The sequence below is a fragment of the Chinchilla lanigera genome, unplaced genomic scaffold (genome assembly GCF_000276665.1).
Source record: "Chinchilla lanigera isolate Chin_1 unplaced genomic scaffold, ChiLan1.0 scaffold00043, whole genome shotgun sequence".
Taxonomy (NCBI): Eukaryota; Metazoa; Chordata; class Mammalia; order Rodentia; family Chinchillidae; genus Chinchilla; species Chinchilla lanigera.
In genome coordinates, this window is record NW_004955444.1 from 9,321,981 (window position 1) to 9,348,230 (window position 26,250).

At 38.9% G+C, this 26,250-nt stretch overlaps 1 protein-coding gene across 1 annotated transcript in view; it reads left to right on the top strand.

Annotated features, from left to right (window-relative positions):
* Ncoa2 (nuclear receptor coactivator 2) overlaps nt 1–26,250 on the top strand; it is a gene marked incomplete in the record, with an annotated part of 273,362 nt that overhangs the window by 8,233 nt on the left and 238,879 nt on the right.

The window sequence follows — 26,250 nt, forward strand, 5'->3', positions numbered from 1 at the left end:
ATATATATACACTCCCCCCCCATTTTGGTGGTGGTGGGGATCCAACCCTAGGGACTTGTGCATGCTAAGCATGTGTTCTACTGCTCAGTTGTACCCCTAGTCCCTAAGATAAATATTTTTAAAATAAAATCATTCATAAATAATAACATTTAATAGGTAATCACCTCTGAGTGGTTATTTTGGGACATGGATAGGAAATTCTTTCATATGTACTTTTAGATTCCTAAATAAGGAATACAGAAATTCTTTACTAAAATTTTGAATGTCAGGAGTTTATGAGTTTCTGTGCATTTAACATCACAGCATTTTTTGAGATTGCTGAGGCCGGTCCAGGTAGTTGTGGAGATAGGCAGTGGGGTTTGCAGTGCTGGAGGCACTTCTGTCTTGTACCGGCCAATCTGTGCCTGTCCTGTGCTGTGGACATGGTGTAGGATGGCAGTGCGCTAAGACTAAGCTCCAGCTCCTAACTGCTCACGACTCTGAAGTAAAGGTAGAACGATAAATAGTGATACAGTTTGGGTTTAACTTCCGTGTCTGTGTGTGGGGGGGTGATACTAGGCATGTAACCCTGGGGTGCTCTACCATTTAGCCTCGTCACCAGCCCTTCTGTTTCACAGGGTCTAGCTAAGTTGCCCAGCCTGGCTTCAAGCTTATGATCCTTCTGCCCCAGCCTTCTGAGTAGCTAAGAGTGTAGGTGTGTACCGCTGTGCCCAATTTGGGTTTAACTTTTTATAGCTCCTTCTCTTCAGCTTTGTTGTATCCTTCTGCGCTGACCTTTTTTTTTTAGATCTTAACGTTGAAGATAGAAGATAGGTGGTGTGTGGCGGGAAGTCTGTCGCTGTCATTAGGAGTTCATGTGTATGAGTTACAGTTTCCCTTCTTATTAAATAGACTCGCCCTGCTAAGAGTATTTGGTGAAAAGGCTAACTGTAAGGAATGGCGTTAGGTTGTGCCTGGGTTAAGAGCAATTAACACAGTTGTTGCCTGTGTGTTGGAAGTTAGTTGGTTGCTGGACAATATTGTGGTCCAACAGACTGGGACTGAGCCTTTATTTTGTGATAGAATTATTACATTCTCTAGCTTTTATGCATTTTATTTCTCTCCTTTAAGGATATTGCTGCAAACTCTATAATGATAGTCCAAGTGGTCAAAATGATATAAATTAAAAATAGAAAAGTGATTTAAGATTGGTAAAAACTGTAGCCAGTGGGGTGTCGTAGAGAATGTCTGTAATTTCTGCCGCTTGGGAGGCTGAGGCAGGAAGATTGCAAGTTTGAATCAACTCAGCAAGACCCTGTTTCAAAATACAAAATAAAAGGGGCTGGGGGTGTAGTTTATGGTAGAGTGCTCTTGCGTTTTATCCCCATTACCATTGGGAAAAAACAAAAAAACAAAGCCTTAAAAACTTAAGAATGCCTGTGTCTTCATAGTTTTTCATAGTAATTATATCTGTAATTCTCCTTTGAGATTTACATGTAGTGTTCTTATTGCTGTTGTAAGTCAGATTAATGTCTTGATTCTTTAAATCTTTTCCGTACAAGTGTGATATAAAAATATTCCTTGAAAGTACTCATTTATTATATTCTTTACTACTAGTGGCTTTGCTAAATAAACAGCATAAGTCACAGTCTAGTGAAGTTTATGGAAGGCACATGAAGCTGTTACCCATGTGCCAGCGGTGGTGCACCTGTGGCACTGGTGCTGCAGCGGCACACGGCCCTCTCTGTCAGCATGTGAGCCAAGTGTGGGAGTTTTTTCTAGACTAAGACCTCAGTGTTCAGGTTTAACTGCAGTGTTGGCACTTTGCGATAAATAAGTGGGTTTTGGGTTGTAGTTTGGGTCCTTGGTTTCTAAAAAGTTCGCCATCACTGCCTTATGCTACACCACATACTGCCTTTTATTTTAAGTAAGGGACACATACAATTAATTACTCACACTGGAGTAGAAGACTCTAAGTAAGCTATTAAGTATGACACAAGAAAATGACATATTCATTGTAGACTAAATATATGTATTGAAAGTGATTCCTCCCCAGAAAAAAAATCGTTGAAGAGCTGAATATTGAAGGGGATTGGAACACAAAACTGGAGAATTGTCCTTCTCTGGCTAAAGAACACTCACGTAATTCATGGCAGCTTTCTTGTAAACATTGATAACCTCATTTCTAGTAGTAAATACTCTCGTCTTGGGAAACACATTCAGGAGAGAAAAGAGCTAGGAAATGAGAGCTGGATTTGGGGCTCCAGAGATCCAGCTGGGCCTGGGCACACATGGAGGGCTCTGTCCCGGCAGAGGTCGCGATCCTGTCTGGAAAAGGCCCTGCCTCTTCTCACTGTGTGCACGATTGCTCAGGGGAGGCAGCCGTCAATACTCGGAATGCGAATGTCGGGAGAGGAGGAGGACCTGTGGTAGATGGAGGCTGGGACAAGTCCGAGCGGGTCAAGGCCCTGAATGCTCACCTACACGACAGTTGCTGTGGGAATCTCCTACCAGAAGCTGTTCGCTTCTCATGTGTAGACTCTGCTCTGCATCTTTAATTTTGAGCCAGGGTGGTTATGCTCCTGGCCTGTTCCCTTAAAGCACCCCTGAAATCCAAACCTCTCTACCCACTTGCTCTGAATTATACTGAGCAGTTGGGGTACTCTTCACTTTCAGGTGAACGCTGGGTTACAAATCCACTGAAGATCAAGCAAAAGCTAGGTATTTGTCCAAGTCTGAGCACGCTGCCTTTACCAGGCCCAGGCATTTGTGCACCCCATGGAGGGGTGAGGAGAGGCTGTGTCTTCTCACTGAGAGAGGCAGAGTTTCCCGTCTTCTGTCCACTTCCTGTTTCCCACAAAGGTTCAGGTATACTCAGAGCTGTATCCCAGATTTTCTGGGCCTGCCCTAATAGTTCATAGATTTTTACTCTTTTCAGTAAAGGGCTTGGGGTTGGGGATGTAGTGATAGAATGCTTGTCTAGAGTGCTAGAGGTCATGGGTTTGATCCTAGCACCAGCAAAAAAAAAAACCCCAAAACAAAAAAAGTGGGTTTGGGGACTTAGTTTACAATGAAAACAAATAGAAAAGAAGTACATTCAGAAACTGACAAGGTGGCCTAAAGAGAAACCTTTCAGTCAAGAGCTTTGAGAGTTGTTTATGAACCGAGGCTGGAAAGGCCCACAGTGCTGGCAAACCTTTTTAGAGCTTTCGCTGATAACAAACAGCCTGCTGTGGACCATGTTCACCTCCACTGGGTTAGGACCAAGCAGATGGAAAACAGCAGTGCAGAGGCGCTATGAATGAAATCTGGGGTGAATGCATATATAGAATAAAGCAAGAGTAGTAGGTACTTGAAGCTTCACAATTTTTTAAGAATGTACTAATAGTTTATTAAATTATCAAATAGGCCACACAGGTTTTACTAATCAAATGTAATAAGTTACTTGGTAGTTTCTTTTAAGGTTTAGATAAATATATGGATGAGTACTTCATAACATGGTAGTAAAACAAATTAGAGCTTTGATATACATTCTTTTGAAGTACAATATCAGGGAGAAAGATGATGAGCTAAACTTTGTCAGATCTGGCAGTACAGTTGTCCATGGTATGTCCAAGGGTGCCTAAAATGGTGTGCATTGACTTGTCAGAATGCTTTAGGAAAGTATGTGCTTTTTGCTGGTTTGCTAAACTGAGGGGTATGTATTTTTCTTCTCTACTTTTTCAGATAGTTTGTGGAACAACAGAACAGCATAAAAATTTTCATATTTAAAATATATTTTAGAGTAAGATTTAACAAGTCTTCCTCCTAGTCATTAGTAGACTGACCTTTCCAAAATACTCCTTTTCTAATAATATAGTTTAAAATATTCTAGATTTATAAACTATTATAGACTATCATTATAGGCTAACTCTCTAGATACTGAGAAGTCTGTCATGAGTTCATATTACTGATTTTAGTTAATATTGGACTAGTGAAAAGAAAAAGAGGGGAAGGGGTCCAAAAATATTCAGAGGTAATTAGTAAGCTGCTTAAAGTATTAATTACAGATCTTATAAATGTTCCATAGAAAAGGAAGCAAGCCCACTTATCTTCAAATCAAGAAACAGTAAAGAATTAAATTTTTGGCTTTGTCACTTTGGTAAAATTGAACATTTTTTATACCTGGACTTACTAAATTTTCCCCTGCAGAATATTTGGACACTAAGGTGAGAAGAGGGACTAATAATCTCAGTTTACAGTGGAGAGAGGAAAAGAACGTAAAGAAAACCTTCGGGAAATTCAGTAGTTCTGAAAAAGTAATAAAAGAAAACCAAACACAAGGAAAGTAGACCAGGGTTGGCACTTAATACTTTCATTGGAGAAGTGATAAAAAAGGGAATGAAAGCATCACTTGAAGGGTAGATATCTCAATAGATAGTGAAATTGTACAACTATCTAAGGAGCAAAGCCCTTAGAGTCCAAATATTAATATATTACTAATGACAATACTTCTAAAAATATTGTCAACTTCTCACATTTCTTTTAACAATAATTATATACCTTGTAAGATCATTTTATTTGCAGAATATGTCAGAGAGCTGTATGTTATCTTCACATTCAGTCACCAACCAATTACATGTTAAAAGCATAGAAGCAGTACATGACTCAGGTGGAGTGGCAGGAGGGTGCTTTGATATGCAGGGTCCTCTACCTCTCTTGTTCTTAGCTCCCAGCATGCTTTAATAGTACGATCGAATGAGAGGCTAAATAACATTTCAGTGCTTTCATATTTACATTGCCTGAAATGAAAAGTTACCAGCTAGAATTGGATTTTTGAGGGTCCTAAAGATTTTCTTTCCTTCCTGAATTTTATTATGGAAAAAAAATCTTTATACAAACATAAAGTTGAAAGAATAGCACAAGGAGTTTCTGTATACATTTTGCTGTGCAGATGCTTGTTTTTCTTTCCTTTTACCCCTTCCATTGTACCTGTGTGGATGTGGGTGTGTGTATTGAACAAACCATTTAAAAGTAAGTTACAGATAGGGTCCTTCATCCATAAAGAACACAGCCTTACAATTATTATCTTGTGTATCATTATTATACCTAAAAAAACTAATGTGTTCTAATATCAACTCTTATTTCAGTTTGTCTTCAAATATCTCTTCTAGCTTTGGTGTTCAAGCCAGAGTCTTAATCACGTTTGCTCATTACATTTGCTTTCCTATCTTACATCCCCCAACCCCTTGCGGTACTGGACACAAACGTAGGACCTTGAGCATGTTATGCTAGGCAAGTGCTGTGGAACTGGGCCGCCACCCTAGCCTTTGCATCTCTTTTGATGTGGACTGGTGCCACTAATTTGTTTTATTGTTTGGTTTAGACATTTAAGAGTTCAGGTCAGTTGTTTTGAAGGTGATACACTTGTTATATCATTTGTGCCGTGTCTTCTACTGAATGTGCACACTTGAGCTTCCCCAGAAGTGTTAGGAAATTGTTAGATGTGTTCATGAGATTGACCAGGGCTAAAGAAGCACAGTCTTTGAGAGGTTATTGCTTAAGAAAGTGGCATTGTGGGACATTTTCATGGAATGCTTCTTCTGTAGTCTTTTTAGGTCTAGGCTTAGACAAACTTTCTATTAGTGGATCATAAGGAGATGCAAGTGAAAAAGTAATACCTGGCTTTTTGGAGTGTACCAATTTGAGGTATGTTTTTCCTTGCAGAGGTAGTACTGTTTCAAGCACCGACTGGTGTGGGTGGGTGTTGCGATGGAGGTATTAACTTTATAGTCTACACGGACAAATAGAAAGCTTTATTCAAACAGAGATGGAAATTTCCTTGAGCATTTTCAACCTTGGGAATATGATTTTCTTCAATAGTTGACCACTCCATAATTTTGATTTTAAAAATTCGTGTCTCTTTTTTTCTTTTCAGTATCTTCATTTGTTCTTCCTGCTGATTTTTTAAAAGTTAATATTATTTCCATTTTCTGTAGTTCCTATTTAATTTTACCTGTTCTCCTTCCTACTTCAGAGCCTTACTTAGGAGTGTGGCAGAGCCCTCTCCTCCCTCGTGAGGCACAGTGCACGCCGGGCTTCGTTCTCAGCTGGGGGAACAGGCAGTAAGGTGAGCAGCACCTGGTTAGTCTCATCCACCTAGTCAGGTGGAGGAGTAGCAGTTACACTTTTTAAATACATACAGAAACCTCACGTAAGAGTTGTGGGTAGGAAAGATGCTAATACCTAAGAAAACAACAAGAAATAGCACAAGAATTTGAATAACCCCAGAATAGCCCTCAGCTTGACATTTTAAGCCTCAGAATAAACAAATCACAATGAGGTTATTTCCTTTTTCTCAAAGTTCAAGATTGGAGATGGAACATTGTTAGGCTAATGACCATGAATCAGATACCTTCCTCAAGGAGGACACAGAACTGGCTAACACTTGCCACCCAGACAGAAAATGCTGCTCAGGAATACGGGGAATATTATTTTGTTGACTTAATATTTAAATTGAGAACTCATATTCTTAGAAGATAAGTGACATCAGGAAGCGAAAGACAAGACATAATGAGCTTATTTATTTAACAAATTGGGCAGTTTTAAGATGATTGTGAACCTGAAATGGTAAGGGACTAAGTCTTTATTTTGCAGAATGTTCCAGGTGCTATGTGGTATTACACGTACTTGCTCTTGTCAGTTTGTATATATCATGCTACTTTAAAAAATATTGGCATATTAGTGCTAGTCAGCTTTCTTGCTTCTTTCTTTTTTTTTTTTTTTTTGTCTTTTTGAGACAGGGTCTTGCTATGCAGTTTAGGCTGACTTTGAATGGACTTTGTAGCCCAGGCTGTCCTCAAACTTGCAACAATCCTCCTGCCTCGGCCTCCCAAGTGCTGGGATTACAGGCATGTGACACCACCCCCAGCAGGCTATCTGTTACTGTAACAAAAATCTGGGTTAACTAATTTACAAAGAGGAAAAGTTTATTTTGGCTCACAGTTTTAGAGAATTCAGTCTGTGACTGATTCACTGGCCCTCTTACTTTGGGCCTGTGACACCGCATCATAGTGGAAGTGTGTAGAGGTACAAAGCTGTTTCTTTCATGTCTGGGATGTGTGAAAGATGAAGATTACGGGCTTGGCTGTCACTAGGCCCCACCTCCTAAAGTTTCTACTATCTCCCAGTAGTGCTGAGCTGGAGTGTAAGCCTTTAACACATGGGCCTTTGGGGAACTCTTAAGATCTAAACGACAGCAGAGGTTGAACAAAAAGTATTAGAGTAAAAAGTATTGCCATCACATTTCATTTTTAAAATGTTCTAAAGTTTTTTGAGTCTTGTTAAATTGCCGAGTTCCCCAAGCTGAGCTTGAACTTGTGATCCTTCTGCCTCGGCCTCCCTGCATACTGGAATTACAGGCATGTGCGATCATGCCTGGCTTACTGTCACACTGCTGAGGTCCTGTGCTATATTCTAAACAGATGTGGTAGTATCTAGGTCAGCTGGAAGGGAAGGACTTCAACGTTCTTTTTTCTTTCTCACTTCTGAGGATTGAACCCAGGACCTTCTCACTGAGCTACATCCCCAGCCCTTTTTTGTGGTTGAGACACGATCTCCCTAAGTTGCCAAGGCTGGCCTTGAATTTGCCATCTTCCTGCCTCAGACTACTCCTGAGCTACTAGGGTCGCCTAGCTTTAAGGTTCTGGTATGTAGCCGAAACAGGGGCCTTGTAGACAGGCCAGGAAGGGGGAGCAGCAAAAACAATGTAAAATTGTCACTGTACAGCAGTGGCTATACCTCTAGAAATCGAGGGCCCTTGTATCTAATTTGTCTGGTTCTGCACTTAGTGATACCAAGAATCGAACTCACGACCTTGTACTTGTCAGGCAGGCGCTGGGCTGCTGAGCTGTTTCCCTGGCCCTTTGGTTCCGCTTCTTTACTTTAATCATCTCCAACTTCAAAAGTAGTCTTTAGGAAAAATGCTTTTTAAATATATAGTGTTTCCTTCTCATCGCCATCCGTTGGCAGCGTGCAGATTCACCGAGATTCACCGAGATTCACCGAGATTCAGGAGGGCTGAAGATGCTGATGCGCGTCTCCTGAGTACAGACTCCATCTGAAGGAATCTGTGGCCTTTTGCTGTCTGGCTTCACTGAGTGTCAGTGCTAACTCTGTGTGTGTGTTTACTTATACATATATTTAAGATAATGGTTTTCTCTTTCCTAATTTCGTGAATTTTATGTGTTGTGGATTTGGAAGTCAGATAATCAGGTTTATTTGTTTGTTCAGCAAAAATTTAATGAGTGTCTTCTATATGCCAGACACTGGTAATACAAAGATTGGAAAAGGAAATGGCCCTATTCTTGAGGATCTTACAGTTTAGGGAAGGAGAAAGATGCATGGACACGTAATTACTGTACAACGTATGTATTAGAATAGAAAATCGTATTAGGAGAGCTGTGCACATATTTTATGTGCACAAACAGCTCATTCTGTGTGATGAAAAAAGGCGTTAGAGCTGCCATAGTGTTTGATTTGAGCTTGGAAGACCGAATGAGATTTTGTCAGAGCACAGAAAGGCTGTCTAAAGTGAGGCACGTGCATAGGATGGAGATGGAAAATGTTCCATTCTTCCTTCCTTTTATAATGCATGTACTTTTAATAAGAGCTGGATGAAAACTGAAGAGACATGTGAGTAAAGCTAGTGAATGTTAGTGCACGGAACTTGGAATATTTATTTTGAACATAGGAAAAAGTAGCCCTTTACTCTTCGTTTCATTTCTTGTGTTCTCAGGGTGCTCTGCTTACTGTTGCTGTATAATGTACCATTCCAGACTTGATGCGTGATACCTCGCATCTCTTCCAGGAAGACTGCAAGTCAGGCCTGGGGCGGTGGCTGGGGCCCGGACCCCAATGAAGCCTTGCTTACTGTCATGCTTGGGGCTGATGCAGGCTGTTGGCCAAGACAAGGCTCTTTATAGTCCAGAGCACTACTCCTTGCGCCTGGCTGGGCTTCCCTGTAGGAGGGGCAGCAGAGGTTGGGAGGATGAGGGAGCTGAAGAAGCCATGTTTGACTTTATGGCAGACTCAGAGGATCACGTATGCCTTAGTCACAAGCCTACCTAGACCATGGTTCAGCCAGCTGGGAGCCTAGGCCTCAAGTTTACTTGGGAGAAATGTTCAAGTTGTATTATAAAATGAGCACAGAACATGGGAGGTGCGTACATCTTTAGGATCCATTGTCTACGACAGGGTAAGGAGTTGGAAGTTGAAGTGTTTACTGTCCTTTCCTTTAAAACAAGGGTTTAATGTGTTACCTCTGGTACTTTGGACAAGTGTTTTAATGTTTCTGAGTCCTGACTTCACTTTTGTTGACTAGGGATAATAGTACTTGGTGGTGAGGATCATATAGAAGGTTTTATTGTTAATGAAGTCACTATGAATTAGATGATTTTAAACAAACCTGCTCCCAGTTCACTGTTTATCACTAAGGAGAATTGAAAGGCGTTAGTTAATCTTGCCAAATTTTTTCTTTAAATTCTGGAACAATTTTTTTAAAGATAGAAACAAATGTGGCCCCTTCTATTTTTTCTTTCTTTCTTTCTCTGGTATATATTGTATTAAGCTCTCTTGATTAAATGATAACAGAATGAATTTTAGGACTTCAACCAGAAACATTTTTAGGAAGTTAGCCCTGAAAGCCACTCACAATAGGAGTAGTAATGAACAGGTTCCCCCTGAAAGCACCAGAATGGTGCTGCTTCAGCAGATAATCCTTTTTATGGATTAAACCAGGCTTTTCTTAAAAAGTGCATTTTATGTGGTTGGGAGCATGAATGATAGACTTTGGTCCAAGAAATGTTTAGAATACTCTACTTTGGTCTCATTCATTGAGATTTTCAAAAGCATGGTTGGATGCAGAAATCAGAAATTTTTTGTTTGTTTTGAGGCAGGGTCTTGCTGTGTACCCCAAGCTACCCTTGAACTCAGAATCCTCCTGCCTTATTATAGGCATGTGCCACCATATCTGGCCAGAATAACCCCCGCCTCTGCATTTGCGTGTTGAACCTAGGGCCTTTGCATATAGTTACATCCCCAGGCCTTTTTATTTTATTTTGAGACCAGCTCTTGCAAAAGCTGCTAATTTGCCCAGGTTGGGCTCGAACTTACGGTGTTCCCACCTCAGCCTCGCAGAGTGCTGGTATTAGAGGCGTATATCACTATGCCCAGCTAGAAATCTGCTTTTGTTTTTAGAAGCAACTCGTAAGGCTATACTTGCAGGGATTATTTCTATAGCATGTTAAAGGCAGCTCTTCGAAGTAATTCTTTATAGATATTGTAGCAAACCACCTGTGTAGGTCCCCTGGTCTAGGCCCTAAGTACTGGCGTCAGGAATGTCAGTAATACGAGAGGTGGGAGGTTGATAGGTACCCTCAGTGTGGAGATGACCATGGAGACTGTGGCAGTTGGCATGTAGTATTTGAGTTCTGTCTTCTGTATTAAGCTTTGCAGTAACAGAGAGATGAGAAAACCATGCACTGAACTAAATGACGTTTTATGTTTTGCTGTCTAAAGACTTGTATTTGGAAGAGGTACTTTTAGTTTTTTAAGGATAAAACAAAAAACTATTTCAAGATCTTGTCATTAGGTTTTTGTTCTTAGTTATGACTGCAAGATCTTTCGACGTTAGTATCAATTACAAACAAAATTTGGAGTTCCTTGAGTGTTTATTTTTCAATTCTGTATAGGCAGTTTGGTGTAGATCTGTGTGGACTGTGATCTGGTATCATTATTTGAACAAGTATGACCTTGTGCCCCAGTTTCCTTAAACGTTTATTTTTGTTGTCATTCTTTTAATTGCCTGTGGTGATCAGTATTTGACACATAGTTTGGTTTATAGTACATCTTAGACAATTATTTTGGGTTATAATTCAGAGTAGATTATTTTAAATACAAATTGAGGATGTTCTGGAGAACTGTTTGTTAGGTTGTAAAGATTAGGACCACCTGTATATTCAGGATTATTTATGACTAGACTTTTAAGAATGTCCTTCCTTTATTAATTAATGCATGTTCCAGGAATGCAAAGGGGCATGCAGCATTGTGTGTTAGAATCTACATTATGAACTGTTCTGTACTTACCGGCTGCTTAGAGTAAATGTGCTATAGTATGCCTGAGTACAGAATAGTGTTGTTGTACTCCGGTAGCATTTTGCCCCCGAGTAGGTCTAATTTAGAAGTTCTCAGTGGGCGGGGGAACCAGATGATTTGGTGAATTGTTTGGCCTGTGAAAATTCTTCTTCTTTAACATCTGCGTGTTTCCACGGTAGTGAAGGTGAGGCCGGTAGTGCTGTTTTGTGCAAAAGATTGAGAAGAGAGATTTAAATCAGTAAAGTAATGTTTTGGAAAGATCTTGGGAATTCCTATAATTACTCAGAAATGGTAGAACATTTTAATTGTCATTGAAAATTTCTGAAAAATAAAGTACATAAAATTCACATTCATTAATTTGGGAGACTGACTCCTTGCTTGACGTATCTAAGTATTGGTCTGAGAAGAAGACAATGTTATTGTCTACAAAAGAATTATACTTAATATTTCTCAGAGAAATATCTAATGGGAACTTAGTATTAGATTCAGTTGGCTAGTTTGATTATAATTTAAAATAAAACCATCTTTTGGAAAAATGATTGTATAAGATACAAATGTTATTTTTTGACTAGTTCAGTTTATGGCTTAAAATATAATAATTCTCTCAGAGAAAAAAGTGAAGTTCTTGCTAAGATGATTGGGCTGGTTTACGAAAAACAGGTATCTATTTTTCTTGGAGTTTGCATCTAATCCTATAAGTAGATGCTTCAGAACACTCCATTCACCAGGGAAAGTCAGTCTCTGTAGTCATCCTCCAGGTGGGCTTCATCTTACAGTTTAATTAAGTCTGGTAATCAGTAATGGTTCTTTTCTCCATAGCAGTATGCAGGTTCTTCGAAATGTTCAAGATGTGACTTGTTCTGAAGCTGAGTTCACATGTTACAAATGATCACAGAGCGTGCCCGCAGTCAGTTGTGTGTGCCCGTGCGTCCTGCACAAACGGAGAGCTCTGCTGTACTCAGAAGTGATGGAAAAGGGGGAGTTTCCAGGTCCAGAGGAACAGATATTTAGACGTAGTTACCAGAGAATAGTTTAAAAACTGTTTATGTACTTCAAAAGAACAGATGCCTTCTTCCGTTAGTATAGTGTGAGCAGAGCATTTGTGAAGAGCAGTAAAGGAAATCTCTAGGATGGTTTTAGATGTTCTTTCGTAGAAGAATATAACCATTTAGAATGTTGGGTTTCAAATAGTCCAATTTAAATATGGTTAATAAATCTTAGCAGCACTGCTCTTTGGTAGACTGATAACCATTCCTTCATGTCTAGTTACACAAATGACCGTTGGCTGGGTTTTTTATTTTTGGTGGGGGGCTTTTGAGACATAGTCTCACTACGTGTAGTCCAGACTGGCCTTGAACTTGGGGCAGTCCTCCTGCTTCAGCTTTCTGGGTGCTGGGATTAGGCGTGCACTGCCATGCTCAGCTAATGTGGCTGTTTTTAAATGTGTGATTACAGGTGAAGGAATTAAAACAGAAGGAGATGATTTTTGGGTTAGCAGTTTCTTGATAAAGTGTTTTCCATTGAAGGCTGATTGTCACACATTCCCTCAGGAAGAGCACAGCCTCACGCACTGCCCGCCCTCCCTTCCTGTGCGGGCTTCCTGGTGGCTTGCAGGGACGTCTCTGGAAGCCCTGCCTGTGGTGTAGTCTGTTTTGTCTCTTGTTTACCGTTTCAGATAGATGCCTCTCAGCTGCGTAGGAAAATTCCCTGTCTTTATTTTTTTTTTTTACCATTTTCTTAATTTTTCATATTTGTTTTTAAATCTTGAAATAGGAACGTTATTAGTAAGTCAAATGAGCTGTTCCGAGCTGTGGGAACTGTGGCGTGCCATCTGTGTCATTTGTGATGTGCCATATCAACTCGTATTTGAGCTTTTAGCAGGAGAAGTGATGGAAAGTTGCAAAGCATTTTTATTAACACAGCTGATCATACTGAATCCGAGTGAGAAAATGAACCCCTCAGGGAGAGACTTTTTCTGTGTAGTTATGTTAACCCTTTGGGAGCATGGGATGTTTAGTAAGTTAGCAGTTGGTCCACACCAACTTTCCGTCTTTGTATGTTGTAAACGAAGTATGTTCTGACCTGCTTAGATTTGCCTTTAAGAATGAACTGTAGTTGTCGTTCATCATAGGTATGGCCGGCTGCCCTTCCTCGGTTCATGTTTTGGAACTCCTGTGCAGCGGTGCTTGGAGCTGCGGTTTGTAGGCTACATATTGTTGGTGGGCCTGGAGCAACCAGTGTTCACATTTTCTTTCCCAGCAAGGAGTATTAGTCTTTCATAACTTCATCACATTACACCATGGTCTTTTGTGTCTTTTCTTCCTTGTGGGAGCAAAACGGAGTATTCTAAATGTGAATCTCATACTATGCTTCTATGATACTTTGTTGTAGTCACATAGCTTATAATTAAAAGCTTGGAAGTTTCATGACAGGAAAGTAGTCCTCAAAGATGGAAAATGGCCCTCTCCTCTCACATGGGCTCCTCCCGCTTTCCACACCCTGTCCAGAGGCCTCCGAGGAATCTCCTCCTAACAGCCTGGCCTAGCAGTGGTTGTCTCTCCCCTGATCTTCGCTGGTGCTTATTTCCCAGTCCTCGTGTTTGGCAGTCACTTTATGACAGCATATCTCAGGTTCTGATTTTTTTCTGGGTGTGTTTAGGTTTGGTGTCTTTAGTGAAATTAAAAATATCTTTAGTGGCTGGAGGTGGGGATAACAGAAAGTGAGAGGAATTTGGATTTAGGTGATGATTTGGATCAGTGTGTGAAATAGGCAGGTTCTTAGCTTTTAAAAATATTCTGTGTAATAACATTTAACTCAATTTTGTGAAGAAAGTATAGATTAAATGGCTTATTTCCTGTAAAATGCCACTACAAATGTGATTTGCTGTGGCTGTGGGCATGTGTTTACGCTGTACAATTACCTGGACCAGGTGTTGACTTTAAATGAGAACCTCAGAGGTTCGTGGGGAATATCAAGTAAAATGTGTTATATTTTCAGAATCTGTTAGCTTTGATCCCCCTACCACATACTCTGTTATCTCAGGTTCAGTTTTGCATATGTTATCACGTCTCTAAGATTGAATTACATTAGAAATGTTATTTTACATTTGGTAATTATGTAGTGTCACAGCAGTAACTGGATTTACCTTTGAGCCTGGAAAAGAAAAATACTTTTCCATAATTTGCGTTAGGATTTATATATCATTAGCATCAGATCTTTGCAGGGGTAGCTATATAACTTTTCCCTTGTTTGTTTTTGAGTCAGGGTCTCACTTAGATAGTTTAGGCTGGCCTTGAACTCAATGTTTAGCCTAGGCCAGCCTTACTAACTTTTATCAGAGTCCTAGTTTATTTTTCAATGAGTGAGATGAGCAGTACTGCCTTTAGTTTTTAACAAAAGAGCAATTTGAAACAATGGGGAGTTAATATTTACAAGTGAATTAAGATTAGGTTTTAGGGTCCCAAGGTGGGTTTAACAGAAATTACATTGGAATACTTTCCTGGTCTTGGGCTTTCTGTGCAGTTTCCTGAAATTCCCAAAAGTTTTTGGTATTGGTTAAAACTCTTTCTACAGATAGTTTTTGAAACATTATTGTGGAGAAATCTAAGCCTTTGTAAAAAGTAGAGTAATATCATGAACTCTCATGAACTAGCCCCTCCAGACCATGACCCATTCCCTAACTACTTTGAAGTAAATCCCAGATATCATTTCATCCTGTAAGCACTAAAACCCCACAGGGTTTCATATGTCATATGTGAATTCACAGATGCTAACCGAGGGAGCAGGACCCTGGGTTGCTCAGTCCTCCAGGAGTTTTGCTTTGTAGTGCAGTGGTACTGGAACGCTGCCGTTAGCCGGAGTCCAGCGTGAGCATGGAGGGGCCCTGTGCTAACGAAGGGATGCCAGGCTGTGGTGGTGGGCAGTAGATGTTAGACCATTAATCACCAATTCGAAGCGTTGTGACAGGGGAAATCTTGTCTTTTTCCCAGCATGGTGCCTGGAACGTCGTAAATGCTAAGTAATCTGGATTGATGAAAATACTGTAGTTAAAAATGGCATTCTAGCGAAGGTGGGTCTTGTCATTCGTGGTCATTGTCATTTGGGATGTGAAGTGTGCGCACACTCACATATGTATTTGGAGAGGTAGTGGAACAAGGTGAATGAATTAAGAATTTGCTTTGACCGAGAGAAGGAATTAAATTGGTCCTAAATGTAAGTTTCCAAAACTTAGTAAGTTCTAATTCTATGAAGGTGTTTGAAGTGTCTAGGTAAGTGGAAAATGATTCATACAGGTCAACTAAATGAAATTTAGGATAAAAGTTTACATATTACAAGGTTTATACATATAATCTGTTAATTTTAGGGATGCAGTCGACTCAGCATTGCTGGTGTTCTCTCCCTCCTTTTCTTCCTTCCTTTTATATTAAGAACTTGCTTGACATTTGTTTCCTGTCTTATTTATAGAAATCTTAAGATGTATGTTAAATACTCACGTTTGCATATTCAAAGCACTTAGAACTGATCTGACTGCCTTTTTTGAGCCTTGGTGAGTTATTTATAAACTTTATAATAATTGAAATTTGTATAATCTTCTATGGGAAATTGAAGTGAGAAAACAGTGTTACAGTTTCTAACTAGCAATTAGTCATTTTTGTATGAGTTTTAATTAATAAGCTCACTATAAAAGCAAACAGTTGATAGAAATTTAGTTGCTCAGTTTTATGTTGTGGATAATCTGTTTTGTTCGTAATTTTAATATGTAACATTAGAAGTTTGATTGGGCACTGAGATAACTTTTTTCTCCTGTGGTGTGTTAACGGGTAGATGTAGTTCATTTTTCTCGGCTAATGTCTCTGGTAAACCAAAATGGTGGCGGAAACTGATAAAATGTCAGTGACAACCTGAGCTACTGATACCTGGATGATAGGCAGTCTCGGGACTCCATCAAACTATAGTGCATTTGCCTAGACCCATTTTTGGAAAAGGGAGGCTCTGCTGGGACACTAAGAAGTGTGTGAAGCCATGTGATTTTTTTGAAGTGACCTTGAGAGAATTGATTCTGCCTTCCTCGTCCTGTGCTTCTTTTGTTTAATTACTGTGGGCTTCTCCTATACTTGTGAAGATGTGAGTGGAAGTAGGTGAGAGGTTTGTGAGACGGGAGGCGGGTGTGATGCTGTAAGTTCACCCAGATCTAGAAACCAAGTAATTTTAACTACTGTGGTACTTTGGGCTTATGTAGTATAGATATTCTAACTAAAATAAAGAATTACCACATAATATTTATACAATACAATGGTGCTTATGATGTCAAAAGAGTAGTTGTGTTTTTTTTTTTTTTTTTTTTTTTTTTGGTTTTTCTCCAGTACCGGGAACCGAACTCACGACCTTGCACATACCAGGCAGGTGCTTTTTGCCGCTGAGCTAAATTCCCAGCCCTCAAAAGAGTTGTTTTAGGAGACTTCTTTCCACGTTTTCTAACCTCTCCGGTCTCTGGCCGTAGGAGAGGGGGATAGCATGTGTCATGGGTAAGGGCCCGGACTGAGGAGGCAGAGTTGCCTGGTGTGAAGCCCAGCTCTGCCGCTGAGGAGCTGTGTGGAGAGCAGAATAATGAAGTGGGAGATGGGGTGCGGTAAGGGTTAAATGGAGCACTGGCAGCTGTGCCTGGCACAGTACATATGTTGTCAGAGTTGTGTAAGTGTTCGCAGTTATTATAGGCAGCAGCATCAGGGTGCTTTTAGTGAAGTTGATTGAATAACAGTTTCTTCATGTAATGTCTTTTATTACCATAGCAACTCAAGAGGAGAGACTTTGGAACTAGGATAAGTTACATGTTCATTTTTTGTTATTTTATTAATTATTGACTTTGGGAAAACATTTTAAATTCATTGAACTTCAGTCTCTATGTAAATAATGCATCATGGGGTTATGGTAAGAAGTCAGTGAAATTTTATTTTGAGTTTGCTATATTCTCTTAGAAGTCTACAAAAGCCACAAACTATCTTACTTGAAAGAGAATGCCCCCCTCCATTTCTGTGTAGACATGGGACTTGGGTCACCTACATGATAATTACATTGGTAGATGTTCAGAAAACACTGGTGTCCCTTTTCATTTCCACAGTGTATGACTCTGCTGTCCTTAATGTAAAGCCAAATTATCTAAAGTGTTTAAACTTTCGTTATTTTAGGACAGGGTTTCACAGTGTAGTCCAGGGTGGCTTTGAACTCACTGTGTAGCCTAGGCTGGCCTTGAACTTTATAGATCCTCTTACCTCAGCCTCCAAAGTGCTGAGATTATAGGTGTGTGCCACCATGACCTGCTTTAAAATAATATTTTGAGATGTTTTGGAGTAGCAAGTCAGTTTAAAGGTCTGCATATTTAATTGCTAGTAAGTAATTACTTGGGTTTCATTTAGGTCCAGCTTATGGCCATCTGATACAAGGTTGTTGATATTTGTGTAAGCAGTATCTGTTAAGGCTGTGTTACTGACCCAAATCTTCCAGGAAATAGATCACCAGAGGGAGTCAATCCATTTTACTTGATCTCTTACGGTTCCAGTTTAGGACTAAATTTTCCGCTTCCCACTGAAACCCAAATGATATTTATTCTGATATCAGTGTATAGAGTCAGAGTCAGACTTACCATCTTTGGTGTCAAGATTGAAGCACTGTCAGACTTGTCATTTCCTTGGAAAACAAAAAAATTAAAATTCTGTGCTTTTTTTTTGCCCATTTAATTTAGATTTATAAGCTCCAGTGGTAGCAGCTGTCTCATTTTTAGAATTTGTGCGTGAACTGTCACATTTTTGGTGCTCAATTAATGTGTTTTTGCTTTTTATCTAAATTAATGATTCTACCCATGAACTCATTTACATACTTCATTTGTGATAATTCATTGCTTGGAATTCTAGTGTAAAAATTCCAGATCATCATACAGTACCAAAAAAGACAATTCTATTTGAAAATATATAGAAGTTTCTTTTTAAAGCAGTTTAACTGATTTTGTTTAGAAAGATGGTTCAAAATTTCCAAACCGCCCCCTCCCCAAAATTTCAAAACAGAAGATATGGGAAATATTAAAAATTTAATTCTTTGTAATGGATGCTTTGGGTAGTACTAATTAATGTAGCACACCAAACATTAAAATTTGGCTTACTTATATCTAATTAAATTTAGTATTGCACACCATTCCCTTTTTAATTGTTTCAAGGAAATATAAGTGTTACAGGACTTGTAATAGATGAAAAATAGGATATTCTTTAAGAAGATAGGCAGATAAATTTTTTAAAAAGTTTTTATGTAATCAGGATTTCAAAAATGTGTATCCACAAAGTAAGCATTACGAGAGATTCTTTATTCATTTTTTTGTTTTTGACTCATTAAAAGAATTCTGATTAATCTTAAAAATAAATACATATGCACCTTTTTATTTCTGTGATGATCATATTCTTGGTATAAAAAAAGCCATTGTATAAGCAAATTTGCTGCAGAAAAAGCCATCATCATCATCCGTGGAAAATCAATACGTATATCTCAGAATGTAGATTGATGGTCGTGTGCTGTCCGTGTTAGCTGGAGCTTAGGGGTGCTCCAGCGGTCAAGAGCAGGCCAGCTGAGCTCTGGCATCATCAGTGCCATGAGAATGACTTTCTCAGGGAGCTCTTTGCCAGTGTGAGCTCTGAGCTTCCTGGCTGAAAATGAGAGATTTTCCTGAATAAGATTTTGATAGGAACTAGCATTAAATAAATGTTGCATTGATCTGTAGCACTGCTACCTAGTACTAAGGCAAGTAGATTTTGCCTGTCTATGCAAATTGAATCTCACTGGTCTGTTTTTTAGGGGAAACTTAGTATATTAACATTCAACCATCCAATCACAGACCTTTAAGATAATATTGCAGTTATACTTGTTTCATAATCTAAAAAAATTCAAAGACGTTAAATCTATTGACACCCCGTTTCTTCTATAATACAAATTTTCAAAATAGTTTATGACTCGTTAGTGAGTATTGAAGTCACTTTAGTGGACCAGTGCCAGTTTAAAAAGCAAAATAAAACTAGAGAATATGAAAGAAAAAAATTCAGAGTGTTTTGCACACGGTTTAGGCAAGTACACAGTGAGGTGTGCATATGTGTGCTTGCATGTATCATGCCCCGGCCTCTGCGTTTTAATGGACCCTTTTATTTAAAAAACAATATATATGAACTGAGTTGTACTAAAAAAACTTGGATATCACGGCAGTCACTCTTTGAAGGAGACCGACTGGTGGCCTATTCAAATTTTGAGGGTATTTATTCTTAAAACAGGAAGTGATACTCTTATCTTCTAGTGAATATTATAAAGTTGCCACTGCATCCTGTATTTGGAAATACAACTTTACTCCTGCACTGTTTCTACTTTTATGTCTTCTTCAGTATTAGTATGTTGTAGAGTAATGACTTTTAGACAGTGTGCTCATTTACTTGAAGTGCTAAAGTTGAAGTTTTTCCCAATTGTAGTAAATAGTAAGTTAATGGATACAGTTTTCTCAGTTTTCTGTAGTTTTCCTTTATGACTTCCGTGGCTCTTACTGTCAGATAGTAAGATGAAAGTGAAAAGACCAAATGGCTGTTAGTAGGAAAACTTACTCAGCTGTTCATCTTTCTTTTGTATGAATACAAAACTTTCTATTTCATGACTATGATACGGTCTTATTTTCTGATAGGAAAAGTTTTCTTGTTTATAGGGTGGCATTAGGTATATACAGTTGGTGCTCATTAGCTGCTCCACCATGGATTGATTCCAGGACACTCCAATCTCAAAAAAACCTGTGGATGGTTAGGTCCCTTATATAAATGTATCGTGTTTGCATATAACCTGTGTACACCCTCTTATATATTTCATTTGCATATTACTTGCAATACCTAATACAGTTCTAGTGGTATGTATAGATGTTATACTGTATTGTTTAGGGAGTAATGAAAGAAAAACTGAAGAATGCTTAGCAGAAGGCTTACCTAGCGTGCATAAAGAAGCCCTGGCATTCAGTCTCCAGCACTGAAGAAAAAAACCTGTACGTGTTCAATAGAGGTGTACTATTTATTTTCCTGAGTATCTCTCCATGATTGGTTGGCTCTTCAGACGTAGCGCGCGCAGACTGGTATGTGGAAGGCTGACTGAATCAGTATTTCATGGTTCTGTCTAAGGACAGAATTTCTAAAAATACATACTATGAGTTCTAGGTAGTTTGATACCTGAGAAATGTCTCTGGGTGTGTAACCCTAACTCCCTTTACGTTCTAATCAGTCCCTAAGTCTGAATCAGTTTTACAAAATGTGGGCTCAGCACCATGACAATTACCTGTGGTGGTGTTTCTGTTTAACAGTACTATCACAAATGTATTCAGATATAGCCCTTTGTCTTTTGAATCTCCTTTCAGTTCTCATTTAATTTCTGTTTGAGGGGCTAAATGAAATGGAATATTATGCTTCCTTTAGATTCCTAAGATTCCATCATGAATCTCTTTTGGGTTTCTGAGACAGCTGTCTCACCTGATGACCATGTGCATATTCCTGGCCAAACAAAGACTTTTTAAAAATTCACATGACAAGCAGTAGAAGTTTCTGGCCTGGGGTATTATTGGGTTTCTGGTGCTGTAACAAAGTGCCTGAGGCTGGTATATTTTAAAGTAAAGAGTTTGTTTCACAGTTTTGGAGGCTGAAAATCCAAGGTTGGTAGTTCCATCTGTTTAATCTTTGGTAAGATAATCACAGGGTGGATGCATGTGTAAGAAGAATCACATGGTGCAAAGGGAAGGCAGAGAGGGACTCAGAGCCAGTGTTGCTCTTTTGTAATAACCTGTTCTTGTGAGACAGCATTAATCCTTTCCAAAGGTGATGTCACTAGAGACATGTCAACTCCTACACCCCACTACATTTGGATTCCACCACCTCTTTTTTGTTTTTGTTTTGAGACAGGGTCTCACTGTGTAGCCCAGGCTGATCTTGAACTCACTGTGTAGCCCAGGCTGGCCTTGAGCTCACAGTGATCCTCCTGCCTCAGCCTCCTTTTTTTTTTTTTTTGGTACCAGGAATTGAACCCAGGACCTTGCACTTGCCAGGCAGGTGCTTATGCCGCTGAGCTATATTCCCAGCCCTGCCTCAGCCTCCTGAGTACTGGGATTACAGGGGCCACCATGCCCCCAGCTGCACCACCTCTTAATGGTGTTGCATGGGTACCACCCATGTGTACCATGTGAATCCTTGAGGGATGCACCATCGTGTATAAAGCCTAGCAGTAGCCTTCTGGAAGAGTCTGTTCATTAGTGCTTCAGTTCTGCTGGTAGTACACACACAAATATACATGTATAGTTTGTTAATGAATTTTTCTTAAATACATAAAATATGTATCATTTCAAAAATAATTAAACTAATAGAAGTATATAAAATAAAAATTCTTCTTGTAACAGTTCTGAGGGGAGTTAATGTTTTATAGTTTATCATTAATACCTTTTTTCTGTTTCGTGTTTATGGATCGTATTTGAGATTAAGGATGAAGAAATAGAAGGCCTGAGCAATAAATCTTTCTTTTATTCGTTATTCTATAGCTTTATGTGTAGTAATTATACATAAATTGTTTTCCTTATAAAATTATCCATTAAATAAAAATTGGCCTTAATCTCCCCTTTTAGAAACAGTTCTTTTACACGTTGGTTATACACTTTCAGTTTCACGTGTGCGTGTACCTGTATACATAGATTTGATGTAATGGGAACGGGTTTATGTTTTCAGTATTGTTTGCCAGGCTACTTTTTTCCTCACTCAGCAATGAATGAAAAATTAATTAACAAACAAGTACTTTACATAGAAATCTAAAAGACCTACAATACCCAGAATTTATTTTTAAAATTGGAGATCTTACACTATCTGATGTCAAGGAAGATACTTTACCAAAGCTTCAAGAATCAAGACAAATTTGGTGTGGTAGTACACACCCACAATCCCAGCATTCAAAAGGCTGAAGCAGGAGGAGCCTGATGCAAGAGTTTGAGGCCAGCCGAGGCTACACAGTGAGACCATATCACAACAGGAAAACAAAAAACAAGACTCTGGTATCATAGTGATAGACTCTTTTTTTTTTCTTCAGAGCTGGAGATGAAACCCAGGCCCTCACATATGCAGCATAAGACACAGATCGCCAGAACACAATAGAGCCCTCACATACTCAAGCATATGTGGTCAGTTGCTATTTGATCAACAAGTGGTGTTAAGTGATCTTTTCCTCATAAAATATGTAAGACTGAATTTGAAATGTCTCAGAATGAAATAGAAAGGCAAAAGCTTTAGAAGAAGATATATGACAAACTAATGCCAAATTTGGGGTAGGCAAGCATTTCTTAGAAAATAAAAGAACTGTCTATAAAGAGAAAAAAGTGGTAATTTGGACATAAAAATTAAAGGTGTTTTCTACCCACCCCACCCCACCCATGCTTGGGATTGAACCCATGAGCCTTTGCGCAGAGGTACATCCCCAGCCCTATTGCCCAAGCTGGGGTAGGATTTGCAACCTTCCTGCTTCCGCCTCCCAGAGTGCCGATACTATAGGCATCTGCCACCAGGGGCTGGCTTAGCTTGTGGTTTTAATTTAAATGCAAATTAAACCGCAATGATGGAATGGGTAAGTTAAAAAGTACAGGGGAGAATCTGAAGGAAGCTAGATCACTCATTCCTTGCTAGTAGGGGTGTCAGATCTGTAACCACTTCTGGAAAAACTTTGGCAGTTTTTTAGAATGAATCTTGTAAGGTTTAAAATAGGTTTGCTGAGGGCTGGGGATTTAGCTCAGCAGCACAGCACCTACCTGGCAAGCGCAAGGTTGTGAGTTCGATTCCTGGTACCGGAAAAAAAGAAGAAAAAAACCCCACAAATAAAAATAAAATAGGTTTACTGTATTCCCCAGCATTTTATTAAGAGGAATGTAGGCACATGTCCACAAAAGATTCTTTACATAAATGTTGATATTGGCTTTATTCATAGCAGCCTCAAACTAGAAAAAGTACAGATACCTAGGTAAATGATTGAGTAAATCATATTATTTACACAGTGAAATACTATTTAGTAATAAAAATGAACAAACTAAACTGTATGGGTGAGTCTCAAATATATACTATGAAAAAGAAACCAGACATATAGTTTTATATATTTACTTTTTTTTTTTTTTTTTTTGGGTCTTTTTGAGACGGTCTCACTGTACAGTTCAGGGTGACCCTGAGCTCACTTTGTAGTCTAGGTTGGCCTCAAACTTGCAACGATCCTCCTGCCTCAGCCTGCCGACTGCTGTAGGATTACAGGTGTGCACTACCATGCCTGGCTTATATGTTTACTTTTATAAGAAGTTTTAAAACAAGAAAGAGTAAGCTGTAAGGATAGAACTCAAATGATTGCTTGGATTAGGGGTAGGGAATATGAGGGGTTCTCACAGAACCTTCCGGAATGTGGAAACTTCTGCATGTTGTGGTAGTAATACCATTTTTTAATTCGTCAGAGTATATACATTTAGTACGTGTACACATATTAGTGTGTTTCATAAGAAACAAACTGCTATAACTACACAGTTTGGATGGTTTTATGTAAGTGATGAAGGGGTGCCTTTGCGAGTGAATTCACTTCTCTAGTACCCTTCTCTCTCTACCTCTTTCTCTCTCTTTCTCCCCCACCCCAGGTTAAATCGTAAAAGATTTAAAGTTAGCATTTGTGGTACTTCTTTTGGGGGGTTTTCTACCTGTGAGTTGCTTCTCTGGAACCTGGCAGCATGTGTTTAGTTCTGCATAACCCTAACTAATCTTAGCACTTCTGTATAGGTTAAAGTATGAAATTCTAATTTCTGTACTAGATGTAGCTCTCTTCCCTACTTCTCCAAGAACTGAGAGAGGATTAGTAGTAATTTTTATATGGGTGAGTGACTTTTGAGTTCTTTAAGAGTTTAGGGCAGAATCTGGTTGTAAATTCTGCTTGGAAATTTAAAAAAAATTTTTTTTGGTTCTAGAGTTTCAAAATGAATGTACCTTTTTGTGTCTGACACACCCCCACCCCTTTCTTTTCCATCTCCGTTAATTCAGTATCTAGTTCACTAATTTTTCCCTTTTTTGGCCAAGAAGAGTTAGTATGATTTTTAGCCTAATAAAAATTTTTCTGGTATCTTTAAGTTAAAACTATATGTCCATCTCTTTCTCTGTATGTGTGTGTGTGTGTTTGTGTATGTATGAACGTATATATACACACATTTGGAAAATGTGTATCTCCATTTGTGAAAATTTATTTTTTACACCAGTGGGTTTTACTTTTTAATTTTTAACATTAATAGAATCCAGTTTATCATATTATCTAAAAATGAACTTTAAAAATCTTACAGTGTTTTTAAATACCAGTTCTCTTAAGGAGGTTCCTGCAATGCTGGCCAGAGGCAACAGGGAATTTTCTTTTTAGGGTTTTGCAAAAACTTACTCTGTATATTTTAAAATCATGGTAGTATTCTTATGTCCTCTTGGGGTAGAAATTTCTCTCTGAATGTAGTTGTGTTTAGGAGGTTCAGAAACAGTAACTATGGATTCACTGGGTGTTGTGGCACATACGTGTAATCCCAGCATTCGGGAGGCTGAGGCAGGAGGATCATGATGAGTTCAATGCCAGCGTGGACTGCACTGTGAGTTCAAGGCCAGCTTGGACTACACTTTGTGTTCAAGGCCAGCCTGGCCTACATAGCAAAACCCTGTCTCAAAAAACAAGAAAAGAAAAATAGTAACTATGGATTCATATTCACAAGATTAAAGTTTTCATTCATGGTCATACCATCACATACCCTTTTATTAGAATATTAGGAATTTCTGTAAACGTCTTAATTTTTTTAGTATTTTAAAAAGTGAAAGTCTTTGTTCATTTTTGTCATAAAATCAAACTGTATACATTAAATGTGAAAAATTTGATGTCTCTATTTTAAGTTTACTGTTAGGAAGCATCCTAGATTGTTTAATGCAGTCCTTACCTTTATTGTGTGATTGGGTGGGGGGATATGTTTCAGAATTTACTTTCTTAACCACTTTCAAGTGTACAAAGACTTGATTTACATTGTGCTGTGTGTACCATTATTTTCTAAGGTAACAATTTAAATATGCACGTATGGTTGTTGCCCAGCACAGCAAATGATATGTGGGTTTATTTAGATTTTAAATTTCAAATCCCTAGTCTAGAATTTCAAAAAGTTAATCATATACGTTTTTTTCCTGGTAAATGTTCATCTGTTGTTTGACCATCACACTTCGTTTTCTTAATATCATGGACTTTCACTGTAGCTTCTGCTCCATTTAGGGTATTTGCCCCTCTCATTTTTTTCTCCTTTTCTAACCTAGTCAAGGTAGTATTTTTTTTCCTAAATAAATAAGCAGCATAGGTAGAGGAGGCAGATACGTTCACCTGAAATCCTTTATTTCCTTAAACTTTCGTCCAGTAGTTACAGTGTGACGTATGAAGTGCCGTGCCGTGAGCCTGAGCAGGTGCAGGTGGAGTCGTGCTGAGGAGCACAGCAGTGCCTGGAGGACGCGCGTGGGAGAGCGTGGCTTAAGGAAGGTGCGGTCGTGCGCTCTCCTGCCGCTTCCTCCGCTGTCCTCCACTCTGCTGCCTCAGACCCACTGTGGAAAGGAAACAAACATGCCCAGGAAAAGCACAGCGCTTAAGATACGTACCTATTAGGACAATAAAGGTTTTTCTTTCATAATCGTTACTATTTAAGATACAATTTATTGACCTAAGTGTGATGACACATGCCTGTAATCCTAGCATTTGGGAGGCTGAAGCAGGAACATCATGAATCATGAATTTGAGACAGCCTGGGTTACAGAGTGAGACCTTATTTCAAAAAAGGAAATAAAATTTTACCAATATAATATAATATATATTATTTATATAGTCTCTTCATACAGGAACGATGTTTAGAGTGAAAGGGAGCTTGAACTTTTCTGCCATAATAGTCATTGTGTTTCCTCTTCTTTTGCTTTCACTTTGTGGTGTGTATTTGTTTTTAAGTATGCAGTTTATGATCCTGAAAAAGACTAATGAGGCAGTATTCTATCCAGTCCTTTTTTTAGTTTGTAGTTTCTTATCTCACTTCTT